Genomic DNA, 13,584 nt, shown 5'->3' on the forward strand with positions numbered 1-13,584 from the left:
CTACTACTACCACTACTTGCTTCTGCTGCTACTGCTACTACTATTGCCACCAACACGACCGCCATGACAGCTACTATTGTTACTACTACTGCTGCTGCTACTACTACCACTACTTGCTTCTGCTACTGCTACTACTATTGCCACCAACACGACCGCCATGACAACTACTATTGTTACTACTACTGCTGCTGCTGCTGCTGCTGCTAGCTACTCTTACTAAATGAGTTATATGTCTTCTGTTAGGGAAAATCCTAGGGTAAAGACAGAATTATCCCTATGCTTAATTAAGCACAAAACCATGGAGACGTGTGGGAGAGCCTTCATAACTTCAGCACTGCAAGGAAGTCATTGTCCATCCTCATGCTTCGACCGCTGTCTCTGGGAAGGAGCACATGTACCCACTGGATAGGCGGTTGTGTGAACCCCAGAGTCGGTAAGCAGTGAGGAAAAGAAAAATCGCTTACTTCTGCGGGGAATCCAACTTCGATTCTGCGATCTTGTATCATGTAGTGTAGTCACTATAATGACTGATACAGAGCGAATTGGCTCATGCGTTAGCGCTTCTGATCTGTGTTCGAAGGCGCTCAGATCGAATCTCGACTAGACCACCGACTATATTCAGTAGGGGTTTTCGTGGGTTTTCTCAGTTCTTTCAGGAATATGCTGGGAAGATATCTAAAATTAACCCTCAACCGCTTTCTTCGACATCCTTTCCAATTCATTATCCACTACCATCCAACCATTCAGAGCTACAAAATGTGAATTAGTGACAGTGCCGTTAAATGAACTGCAAATCAAAAAACAAAAAACAACAAACTCCGTAGCCTGTAGCCCGTAAGCGAACTATATGAACCGAGCGACCGCCGCTTGTCGGCGGAGTTAGTGCCAACTTTGCGGATAGAGGTTATCACGTGGTCAGCGCAACGAATCCCCACGACAGTTAATTTCGGTTTTCTAGACCGGTGCCGCTATTTCCTCCTCAATTATCCTCACGAGGCTGAGTGGACCCCGTTCCAGACCTACTACTTCTCAGAAAATGTGGTAGGGCCGAGAATCGAACCCGGGACCTCTGGAACTCTAGCCAGAAACTCTGACCACTAGACCACATAGGCGGAAATTTATAAAGATACTGAGATATCCTGGCTCCTAATTGCACAACCCTACATGAGATGTACATGCCAAGTTTTTGTGTGCCTTGAACTAATGAAATGCGCACAGTCCCTTTGTCTCGACGCTCAGAGAGTCCAATGAAGTTGAGTAACCTTATATAGAAGCTGAGACTCACACTCTATGATTTCACTTGTGTTTCCTGCACAGGTTGCACGGAAATCTGTGAAAATCGAAGATGTTCTTGTTAAGTGATTTTGCTTTTACGCGAAAAAGTAGCTCATGGTAACATCACTCATGTTAACATAACCTACATAAGGTAATAAACACGTGCTGGCTTGTCAATTATGGATGTGAATAGGCTACACTGTGGTGTCTATTTGTAAACTTCTCTTAGTAATTTCAGACGAGTTAGCGGAGTGTTTTTATATTCATCGAAATTACACTATTGATGCTATCTATTCATCTATCTATGGTTCTACAGCCCACTGTTGGGCCTTGGCCGATTTTTCAGTTTCTTGAACTTTTTACACATTCAGTAGGACTCTTTATAATGAGGATCAGTCCGTAGCAAAGCCACTACCTCCACACAGGACAGCACAAGCATAGAAGAAAACACACAGACATTCATGCCTCAAATGCGATTCCAACCCACGACCCCAGTGTTTGAGAGGGCGAAGCCTTAGACCACGCGGCCACTGTGATCGGCACTGTTGATGCTGCAGGTACAAAATAAGTTCAAATTAGAAGCATAAGTTATGAAAAGCAGCGTGTAAAGCTGATGCTGTGCATAACCGCTGATGGTCACGACTTTACATGATTCTCAGTTACAAAACGATACCTAAGAATCAGATGTTCCTTATATGTTATTATGGATGCACAGGAAATGGATATATGATAAGTGATCTGATGAAAGACTGGGTGAAAGGAGCATGAGAAAGACGCCCTGGGGCTCTACATAACCCAGTAACTCTGTCAGTCCTTGACGCCTTTCTTTGACACTTATCTGAAGAACTGGATTTTAAACTTCAGCGGAAGTGCTGTGACTTGGTTGCAGTTTGACCACACAATGTTTAGGTTGCTAAATTATTTATTTATTATTAATTAAGGAAGGAAAACGACACTTGTTTGCTACCTGAAAGCCTTAGACGAACACCATCTCTTAGAAGGGATATTTTCGATCTTGAGAGACTGATAGGATTCACCAGACTTAACGTCTTCACATCCCAGAAGACTTGAGAAATTTCGTGACGTGAGAACCTCAAATTTCGACCAGGTACAAATATATAATTTCGCTTAGTGTGGGGTGGAGTCCAACTGGGTACACTCGGCACGACGGCCACTGATTGGCCTGTTGTAGCCTCCCCCGGGTGATTATGATGATGGAGAATTTGGTGGAATGAAGATTGGCAGAGATACCGAAGTACTCGTAGAAAACCCGCCCCAGCGCCACTTTGTCCACCACAAATCCAACTCGACCAGACCCGGAATTGAACCTTGGCGATGGGAAGCCAGCGACTAACCGCGTGAGCTATGGCGCGGCCAATATATAGTTTACTACAGTTTAATCTTTTAGGGCACGTTATAGCGTAGTTGATTGAGGCACCATGCTACGAGCCGGAAGGTCGCGGGTTTACCTCCCGATGTGGTCACTGGTTTTATCAACGTACCTAACACTTCCAGCCGCACTACGGCCCTGGGGTCGACTCAGCCTCTTAACAGAAATGAGTACCAGGCATCTTCCCGGGGGAGTAAAGGGCTGACGGCGTGTAAGGCCGACAACCTCACCATCATCTATGAGCCGATTGACTAGAAAATATGGGAGCTTCGACGTCTCACAGTCCTCACAATTTAATCCATAACTGTTTAGACATCACACGGGAATGGGGGAACGTCTGAATTAATTTGTGGGAATCTGTTCTCCGAATTTAATTTCCTCTTAATTCCTTCGGGAATGAAATGAAAAGAAACATACTCGTACCTCGGTTTGAAAAGGGTTCAGGAAATGAAATACTGAACATACTTGCAGTTTCCTGCTGGGAGTTACTTACTCGCCTATTCTCTCAGCTTGAAATTAGCGTGAATGTTAATGCACCTGCAGTCGGCATTTCAGATTTCTATAACAGTGTTGCGTCAGGCGTAACATTCCTCGACACACGATTAGGCTGAAGGCGGAAAGTTTCGTAATTCGCAGTAATTCAATTGCGGAAGTTTTGATCGTTAAATGCAGATACCTGCAGGACCAACGAATGGACCCTCACGCAGCTCCAGCATTCCAAATACCGTGAATACGTGTGTCAGAAATGTAAATGAGGGGCCAGGCCTGTTTGGCACACTGCCCTGCATCATATCCTGTGAACACTTAAACTTCTATATACTTCCTGGTGACCGAGCAGGTACACTGAAGCAGTAACATTTTTCATTTGTATTCACGAGATGTCCTATTCGAATTTCAGCCGGAACATCAACTATCGTGGCAGAAACTCTTCGTGGCTTCACTTCATCCAGGAAATTTTCAGGATTGTACCCAATTTTTGGCCACGACGACTTTTTCCCACATCCTTTCCAATTCATTATTCATTCGCATCCTACCTTTCAATGCCATTTATCCTGAGAGACTAATAATTTCTCTATATAAATCATAACAAGCGTTTCCTGGCATCCTGATTTCAGAGTGTACACTACTACGTATACATGCATCCATATATCTAAACGCAATTGAAATCGGTAATTGACGCAGGGCTCTGGTATTTGTGATGCTTTGTGAAAATGAAGAGCTGTGCTAAAAATAAATCTTCCACAATATGGTAGCGTAGTTGGTTGAGGCACTATGCTACAAGTTGGAAGGTAGCGTGATCGAATCCCGATCATGTCATTGGATTTTTCACTTGATGTACTACAGGGTGGGATGCAGAAACTTCCTTTTTTGAAGGCGAATAAAAGAAAAATTATTGCTGATAGACAAAATTTATGGTTAAGTAATGAAAAACATACTTTAAAGTTTTAAATCATGTAGGTTTAAACAAAATATCTTGAAGGCGGTGGCCACCGTTCTCTATGCACTGATGCAACCGTTTTCTGAAGTTCCCCTCCACACGTTCCAACATGTGCACCAGACTTTGGGCTACTTCCTGCCGAATAACATTCTTCAGCTGAAGCAGGTTTGTGAGGCGATATTTAAAAACCTCTGCCTTGAGGTATCCCCATAAAAAAATCACAGGATGTTAGATCAGGTGAGTGCGCTGCCCACGGGATATCACCTCGAAGCGAGATGAGCCTTCCGGGGAACTTTGCCCTCAAAACTGTCATCGAAGCTCGGGCTTCGTTGGCCGTGGCACCATCTTTTTGGAACCAGACACTTCCTAGATGCATTTTTTCAAGAGCTGGTTCGAAAAAGTTTTTAATCATGTCCACATACCGCTGTGAATTGACAGTAACTGCATGATTGTCTTCTTCAAAAAAAAAAATAAGGGCCAGTAACTTCAACTCTCGACAACGCACACCATACTGCCACCTTATCACTGTGAAGTGGCCTCTCATGGAGCTCTCTGGGATTGTTACCACTCCAATAGCGCATATTCTGCTTGTTGACATATCCGGATAGGTGAAAATGTGCCTCATCACTAAAGAAAACAAGTGCATCGGGGGGTAAAGTTTCCAATAACGTTTTGCACGCCGTTATTCGGTTCTGGAAATCACGTGGTGACAATTCTTGCAGAACAACCATCTTATAGGAATGGAAATTAAGATCTTCGTGAAGAATTCGGCGCACTGAACGATTGGATATGTCTAGGGCGACTTCATGTTTGCGAGCGGAGCGTCTTGGAGATCTCAAAATCGATTGTCGAACTGCCTCCACATTTTCTGGCGTCGTAACGGTCCGTTGTCGTCCTGATGATTTTTTACCACACTCCCGGTTTTCCTAAAGTTCTCTACCCACAAAACAATCAATTTCCGGTCGGGAACCGGACCTCATGGCTTAATTCCGAAGTGAGTACGGAACGCACGCTGCACCGCCACGTAGGAATGATTGTTCGAAAAATAGGCTTTGACAGGAAACGCACGCTGCTCACTCGTCCACCTCGTTTCCTACTGAGGGGTATTAGACAGAAACTTCCGCGATTGCTGCGTTCGCCGAGCCTATCCCCACTTTTCTGCGACCTCCCCTCCCTTCACAATGCGTCTACACAAAAAGTAAGTTTCTGCGCCCCACCCTGTACTTCCAGCCGCACTATGGCCCTGGGGTGCACTCAGCCTCTAAGGGAAATGAGTACCAGGAATCTTCCTGGGGGGTAAAGGGCGGCCGGCGCGTAAAGCTGACAATCTTACCGCCATCTGTGAGTTGATTGTCTGAAAGATGTGGGAGCCTCGACGTCTCACAACCTTATGGACCTTCACGGCCTGTTACAGGGACACCTTTACCTTCTACCTTACCGATGGATAATTACAAAAATATGTTCCAGTTTAGTAACACACCTTCATCTGAAAATTGTAGACTCATATTATACGTAAGCTTGCCTGAGCACGACACTAGCAATACCTGCACATACTGTGCCTAGTATCCAGTCTCATGATTTCTTGTGTGGGTAAAAGAGGTAAAGCTATTCCTGTAACAGGCCCTGGAGGCCTGGATGTTGTAAGACGTCGAGGCCCCTATATTTTCTAGAAAATCGGCTCGCAGATGGCTGTTAGTTTGTCAGCCTTACGCACCGGCCACCCTCTATTCCCAGGAAGAATCCTGGCACACATTTCTATTAGAGGCTGAGTGGACCCCAGGGCCATAGTGCGGCTAGAAGGATTAGGTAAACTGGAAAAAATCCAATGATCTCGTTGGAATTCGAAACCGCGACCTTCCTGCTTGTAGCATAGTGCCTCAATCAAGTACTCTACTGCGTGTACCTTTCTTGTATGGAGCTAGAGGCTAATAGAAGACCATAGTAACCGACTCCGTATCATTATCACTAACCAAGGAAGATCTACCTTCATATATTTAACTTACTCTGACAAGCATTGCAGGGAGTGAACCTCCAGTCTTACGAAACAGTGTAGCTCAAGAGATAACGCTTCTAATTTATATTCGGGAGGTACCAGTTTCTATTCTCAACCGACAAACTTACAGTCCGAACTGAGGTTTTTCGTGGTTTTCCTCAATCCCCTTACGCGCATTCTGGCATAATAAGAGGATGTTTTCTTTCAACATCCTTTTCATCTCATTATACAATGACTATCTTGCCATTCAATGCTACATATTTTGATCTACTGATATCGTCGTTAAATAAAAAAAACTCCGTGGTTTTAGTCCTCAAGCAGACTATACCGACCGAGCGACCGCCGCTTATCGGAAGTTAGTGCCAACTTTTGCGGATAGAGGTTGTCACGTGGTCAGCGCAACGGATCCCCACGGCCATTTCCTAGACCGGAGCTGCTCTTTCCTTGAAATAGCTCCTCAATTATCCTCACGAGGCTCTGACCACTAGACACAGAGGCGGTCAATAAACCACAAATAAATAAGGAATACGCGGTAACAGTAATTCGATCAACTTTATATTAATATTTTGTTCCGAATAAGCTTATAAGAGGAAGACTTTCTCATCTTCTGTTCTATTTTTTCAGGTTTCTAAACACTTTTATAGTCGCAATGAAATATCGTGTCATTGGGCATTTGGTCTCCTGACAACTAAAGAAAAGGAAGGGGATTGGATGAAGTGTCTGTTGTAAGTATAAGAATGAAACATTCTGCCTGACAGATACTAAGTGTGTTTTGTGTCTTGCGTTTGCGCAGATAGGGAGCCGGGTTAGCGCAGGCGGTATAGCGACTAGCTACGGTCTTGACGACCGAGGGTCCGGAATTCGAGACCCGGTAGGGTCAATAATTTTATCTTAATCATCCCAAATAACATTTACAACAAGAAGAGCTGTCTGCCCGCAATTTAGCCTCAACAACACCCTCATACTCGTCAAACAAGGAGTTAAGTATTTAGGACTCCACCTTGACGAAAAACTAACGTGGAGAACGCATATAAAAGCTAAGAGAAGACAACTATAGCTCAAAACCAGAAATATGAAATGGCTAATCGACAAAAATCACAGCTATCTCTTGAAAACAAAATAATCATATACAAAACGATAATAAAACCAGTCTGGACCTACGGGATAGAGTTATGGGGATGCAGCAAACCTTCCAACACAAAAGTCCTCCAAACGTTCCAATCCAAAACACTAAGAAAACTAGTTAATGCTCCCTGGTACGTATCAAACGCTACCTTACACAATGATCTAAGCTTACCATATGTAACAGAAGTCATCAGAGCCTACGCGGAGAAACACAAAAAACCGGACAACTCAAAACAACAACCAACTAATAAGAAACCTCTACAACCAACCAGCAATAGAAAGAGGACTAAATAGAATGTGGCCAGAGGATCTCATTAGATAAGCACCAGAGAATCATCGAAGGATGATACCTGCTTCAATATTACACACACCCATCCCTTTTACTAATTACTCTATTTATGTACCGGGTGTTCCTAAAAGAATGGTGGGGTTTCATTGCCGTATATCTCCGTCAGTTTTTGGTGATTAAAAGCAAAACGTACACGGACTCATAACGCGGCTCTTAAATTTTCTTTTTGTATATCGCGCTCTTTCCTAGTTCCATTTCCGACAGTTAGGAGGCGTGAAATGTAAGATGGCGACTGGTAACACCTATCAAGACATGCTGGAAAATTGGTTGTTTCCACAACTGGCCAATGATTCCAATGACTACATTTTCCAACAGGACGGTGCTCCCCCACATTTCCATAGCATTGTGAGAGGTTTGCTTAATCTGGTCCTTCCGCAACGATGGATTGGACGTGCTGCAGGTGAAAATGCCCATCTTCTCCGGTGGCCATCCCGATCCCCGGACATAACTCCATGTGATTTCTTCTTGTGAGTGTACGTGAAGGACATGGTTTATGTACCCCCATTGCCCCAATCGCTCCAGGATCTCCGAAACAGAATCAATCGTGCTGTGGAGACCAACACACCTGAAATGCTGCAGTGGGTTTGGCAGGAATTCGACTATCGCATTGATGTTTGCCGGGTAACGAAAGGTGCACACATAGAGGCACTTTGATGGATGTACATAAAATTTGGACAGTTAAGCTTCAGATTGACACATGTTATGACTGTACACGGTAAGAAATACGAAATATATACGTATGTAAAACCGCACAATTCTTTTAGAACACTCTGTATATTGAGTAGATTGTAAAATTATTTCAAAATTAAAAAAAAAAAATGTTTGCGCAGGAAAGAATATTATTTCATGAGGATGCAGGCTATATACGCTCTCGTCCGAAAGTTATTTCTCAGGAGGAAGGCTAATTATATTACCGGTCTCAATTTTTTCCTGTAGGATTCATAGATGCCTTAGCTGCCTTGGTTATTTGTCTTGTCTTATAAAAAGCCGTATTATATTACCATTGCCATGAGATCTTACATGAAGGCGAGATATCATTAACCGTTCCATGTGTGCTCTCTGAGTAGTTAGGATTTGGGGTGATTTAATGACGAGTCTCTCTCACTGTCGGCGGAGGAATTTCTGACTGATACGAAATTGGGTGCACATGTGATTTAATTGTGTTCAGAAGCTGTCACTCTAATATCCAGACGTGTTCTTCGAATTGAACTGAACAAGAAAACGGCCAACTGAGGTAACGTGGGAGAGCGATAGGATGAACACAAATTTGCTCTCACCCGTCTGCTTAGCAGCCATTTCCCTTCTGTTTGGCTTCCGTCACTGCCTCCTACGTTCTTCCGGGACGTGAAGGTGACCACTCACCTCCAACTAGTGATGAAGTCAAGAAAACGTGGATATATATATCCACTTCCCCTATACGTCTTCATGGCTTAGTGCTTAATTAGTTTAGCACTGAGACAACTTTATTTCTTTTTTACCCTCTTATCCTTGTTCTCTCTCTCTCTCTGTGTTCTCGGTTTGCTCTTTGCGAGAAAGGAGAGCAGTGTGCAGTGTGTGTGGGGGGGCAAGCGGCCCTTATGAAGTACCACAGCTTGTGTTCGTTATTCTTCTGACATGAGTCTCAACAGAGAAGCTAAGAACTATATTGTTAGTCGAGAAATTCCATGCCTTCTGAGTAATTCGGAGGTTCATTTCCCTGTTCACTAGGGCACCTCACTGATCTGTACCCTGAGTGCATGCTCATATCCTATTTAATGAGGATTGATTTTAATATTATCCCCTCATCTAAGCCTAGATATTCCAAATTGTCTCATTCATAATCGCTCTCATGCATGCCGCACGCCCTGACAATTTCCATTTATCATTTCATCACCATCATAATTATAATTGGCATAAGTACATATTATTAAACTGCCTCAAGCCTCCTGCTCCTTCCTCCCTTTTAATTCCGGATGTTTACCTTCTCGGCCTGTTCTTAGACGCTCCCAGTCCATGTTCTTCTCTTAAATGGAGTGACCAAGTTTCATACCTATACAAAACAACGGTTATATATTCGGAATTGTTGAGTTTCTTGTCTCCGTTATTCACGTCGTATTCTGACGACTGAGTTCAGGGGTTTCTAACTGCCCCAGTGTACTTGGTGCCTCCCTACCATTTTACCTGAAGGCGGAAACAAATTCAATTTCCTAACGTTATGTTCTCTCAGAATACGAGAGGATGGACAAGTCCGGAAAGTCGGTATTCCGAGGGCAATTCATTGACTTCAGAACAATTTAAAATTAACAGGTGGAATAGCTTTTATATTTTAAAATTTAGGTTTTTAGATAAAGGTAAAACTATCCCTGTGACAGGCCGTGGAAGCCCAAAGGGTTGTGAGACGTCGAGGTTCGCATATTTTTTGAACAATCGGCTCACAGATGACGGTAAGTTTGTCAGTCTTACGCGCCGGCCTCCCTTTACTCCCAGGAAATTCCTGGTACTCTTTTCTGTTAGAGGCTGAGTCGACTCCAGGGCCATAGTGCGGCTAGAAGAATTAGGTCCATTGAAAAATCCAATAACGTCACCGGGAATAGAGCCTGCGACCTTCCGGCATATATGTAGCATAGTGCCTCAACCAACTAGGCTATCATAGATTTGAGATATTTGTAATTGTTGAAATAAGCAGTTTATTTTATTGAATCAAGGTACGTATACCTACTGGTTAGAAACTCAAAAATATGCTGATGGGAATAGCAAATTCTATAAGGTCGATGAAATGAAGGAGGGTAAAATGGGAAGGATCTTATTACGTATAAGAGAGATGAAAATTTTGTAGAAAATTTTAGCCTAAAATTATGAAGGGATGAAACTACCTTTGAGACCTAGACAGAGATGGGAGGATACTATTAAAATGAATCTTAATTTAATAGGGTGTGAGGTTGTGCAATGGATTCATCTGGTTCCGAATAGGGGCAGTGACGGGCTCTTGTGAACACGATGGTAAGGTACGTTTTGGTTCCAGAAAGGTCGAAGAATTTCTCGTCCAACTAGGTAGGTATTAGCTTATCAAAAACAAACTCTGCCCCACAGAGAGAGCCATTTTTCACTTACTCGTTATTTGTTTTATGAAGCATTTAATTGCTAAGATTATATAGCGTCGAAACGGAAGATAATAAGTGAATAAAAGAGTTGGAAAGGATGCAGATGGAAGTGGTCGTGGCATAGTTGAGAATACTTTCTGGCATTTGTCTCAATGGACTGAGAAAACCTACGGAGAATTCCTTAGAAAGGATATCTGGTATCCGGCCGAGAACTGAACACGTGATCTGCCGGGTACTAAGCAGATTTGCTAACAAGCATTAGACAAGGACGTTCTACATCTGCGCGAAACAATCCTCCTACTTTTAAATTTAATGCTATGGAATTATTTACAACTTTGAACTTGCGCGACAACAATTGTGTCATGTAAGAATTACGTAAACAATTATAGTGCTCTTTCGAGCATAGGCAGAAAGTGATACTTCATGCATTAGGTTAGCTGTGAAACATGATAAATGAATTACGAACCAGACCTTGACCAGAAAGAGTAAGGATAAGGCAACATCCTGACATCCTTTCTAGAGCTACTGGTAACTACCTTGCTCGATAAATGAATTACGAGCCAGACCTTGACCAAAAACATTAAGGATATACGAGTATATATAGACGACATGGAGTCGGGGTAGTTCAGTCGGTATATCTACTGGCTACGGGCTAGACGACCGAGGGGTCAGAGTTTGACTCCCGGTGGGGTCAAGCATTTTCTCTTCTCCACGTCGTCCAGACCGTCGTCCCACCCAGCCTCCTATCCAATGGGTGCCTGGGGCTCTTTCCCCGAGGTTAAAGCGGCTGGGGCATGAAGCTGACCAGTCATATCCAACTAATGCTGACGTCAAGAAAATGTGGATTCATACATCCACTCATCTATACGCCTTCATGGCGTAGTGCTTAATTAGTTAAGCACAGGGAGAACTTTACCTTTTTACCGTAGATAACATGCTGACGTTCTTTCTAGAGATACTGGAAACTACCGTGCTTTCTCCCTTCTTCTGCCGGGCTACTGACTGGACGTCCGGGGTTCGATTCCCAGTATGGGCACTAGATTTTTTCCTACTCCACAGCATTCAGACCTGCTTTGGAACACATCCTGCTATTGAATAGGTATTGGCGGTTCTTTCCCTGGGGTAAAGAGGCCGGAGCGTAAAGTTGGATACCCACCTCCATCTGGTGCCAATATAACTTCAAATCATAACGCTTAATTAATTAAGCGCAAGGGCAACTTTACCTTCTTACATTATTATAGTTGGATCATTTCTTACGAAGGAAGAAACATCCCTTGAGCCGGTGCAGTAGCTACCATTAAAAGGAAAAAAGTGGCGTTCCCCTGCTCTCAGACATCCTTACTCCATGGCCAAATTTCGTGCCTGCACTGAGGGTAGTTAACTGACCATTACCAGCTGTCGGAACCAAGTGGGCTGTTCTCGTTTTATTTAAAATGGACGATGAATGAGGTTATGGTGTCCTTATGTTTTCGTAATTATGATTCTAATTCCATGGAATAGAGTCGTGCTTGAAAATACAATGACCTCTCAGCAAGTCAAGGTTCATTCAAGGAACCTGCAGTTCGATTACCGTGTTTACAAGATCCAATTATGTCCTATGCCAAATGAATCCAGTCGAAACCATTATATCCTGTTTTTTCTGGTATGTTTTGTTACTGTCCCAGCCTGGTTGAAGTCGTCTCTTTGTCTTCAGGTTTTCCCACTGAAATGGTGTACGCAATTCACAATTATTATACGCGTACTACGTATTCCACTGATCTTATTCCCTTTGATTTAACCACAACAATAATATTTAATGATAATTAAACGTTGTGAAGTATTTATTACGTAATTTAAGACAAGCAGACAAATTCTTCGTCGGAAAAAATGTGGGAATTGAAAGAAAACTCAATCGAAATACTGGATTAGGCCTACACATAAATTTTTTAATACAAAATTTCCATTCATGGAAGTTGTACCCCGAAGTAATTCAACCAAATTTCTTCCTCCTTTTTTTATTTATCATGCATTCCTTCTTTCCTTCCTTCTTCCATCTTTTCATGTTTCCGATCGAGCTATTCGGGGTCAGTAACACACAAGCGCGCACGCGCGGCGTACATATTCCCTTATTTCATTCCTGCCTTCCTTCTTCCGGTTCCTTCTTTTCCTCCATGTCGCTTTTTCCTCGATTGTCTGACAGCGTGAACTGCAATGTACCTACCTGCAGTACTTCACTGATGCCAAAGAGTGATATTCTGCACAAGGAAGCAGAGACGCGCATTCCAGCTGTGCCCCTTTCATACTCGTCGCAGTTCGCTACTGTGCCTACAAGAGAGAGCGGAGCGGGTAATATCCTCCGAACAGTATTCGTAGCACGGGACGGAATGGAAAAGTGAATGAGGTCAAGTGGTTGCAAAGCTGTGTTGCCGTCAATTTCGTCTACCTGACCGGAAGCTACTGACCACAGTGATGTGCACTTTTGCGGACAGGTATATCGTGAATTCGTGTGCTGCAGTGTACTGCAGTTCGTTGTTCGTTTAATGCTGTGAATGGATGTGATCTTTTAAATGTGTTGAATTGTGTACTAACACTCATGTGCTCTGTGCTTCGAGTAATTAGACCGGTCTTCCTTGTGTAGTATTCTATTAGTGTTTACTTCAGTTTAAATTAGAGATTTTTTGTTTCATCTTGGCGTCTAGATAGACCATAGGATCCACTCAGCTTCCTATACAGTGGATACTGGGAACTCTTTCACATGGGACAAGCTGGCCGGAGCATGTAGCTGATCGCTCAACTCTATGCACTACCGAGGTTAAAAATGCGTGTGACCTAACATAATGAATTTTGATTCGTATTCGGTAGGTACTCAGTTCGAATCTCGGCAGGAACATCCGTTATCCTGACAGAGTTTTTCGTTGGTTTCTTCAGTAACTCCAGGCAAATATCAGGGCAGTA

General features: G+C 43.2%; 1 protein-coding gene across 6 annotated transcripts in view; it reads left to right on the forward strand.

The window, feature by feature from the left end:
• LOC111871536 (pancreatic triacylglycerol lipase) overlaps nucleotides 1-13,584 on the forward strand; it is a 92,267-nt gene that overhangs the window by 43,678 nt on the left and 35,005 nt on the right. For 3 of the 6 annotated variants that reach the window (XM_023864705.2, XM_023864720.2, XM_033754333.1), the window contains one exon: nucleotides 6,721-6,821. The exons of 2 other annotated variants lie outside the window; for them this stretch is intronic. The gene's annotated coding sequence lies outside the window, so the exon portion shown is untranslated. Of the gene's footprint in view, nucleotides 1-6,720; nucleotides 6,822-12,882; nucleotides 13,119-13,584 lie in introns of those variants that run through there. One more of the 6 variants, XM_023864730.2, reaches the window with a different exon arrangement.

This window comes from Cryptotermes secundus, unplaced genomic scaffold (genome assembly GCF_002891405.2).
Source record: "Cryptotermes secundus unplaced genomic scaffold, Csec_1.0 scaffold152, whole genome shotgun sequence".
Lineage (NCBI taxonomy): Eukaryota > Metazoa > Arthropoda > Insecta > Blattodea > Kalotermitidae > Cryptotermes > Cryptotermes secundus.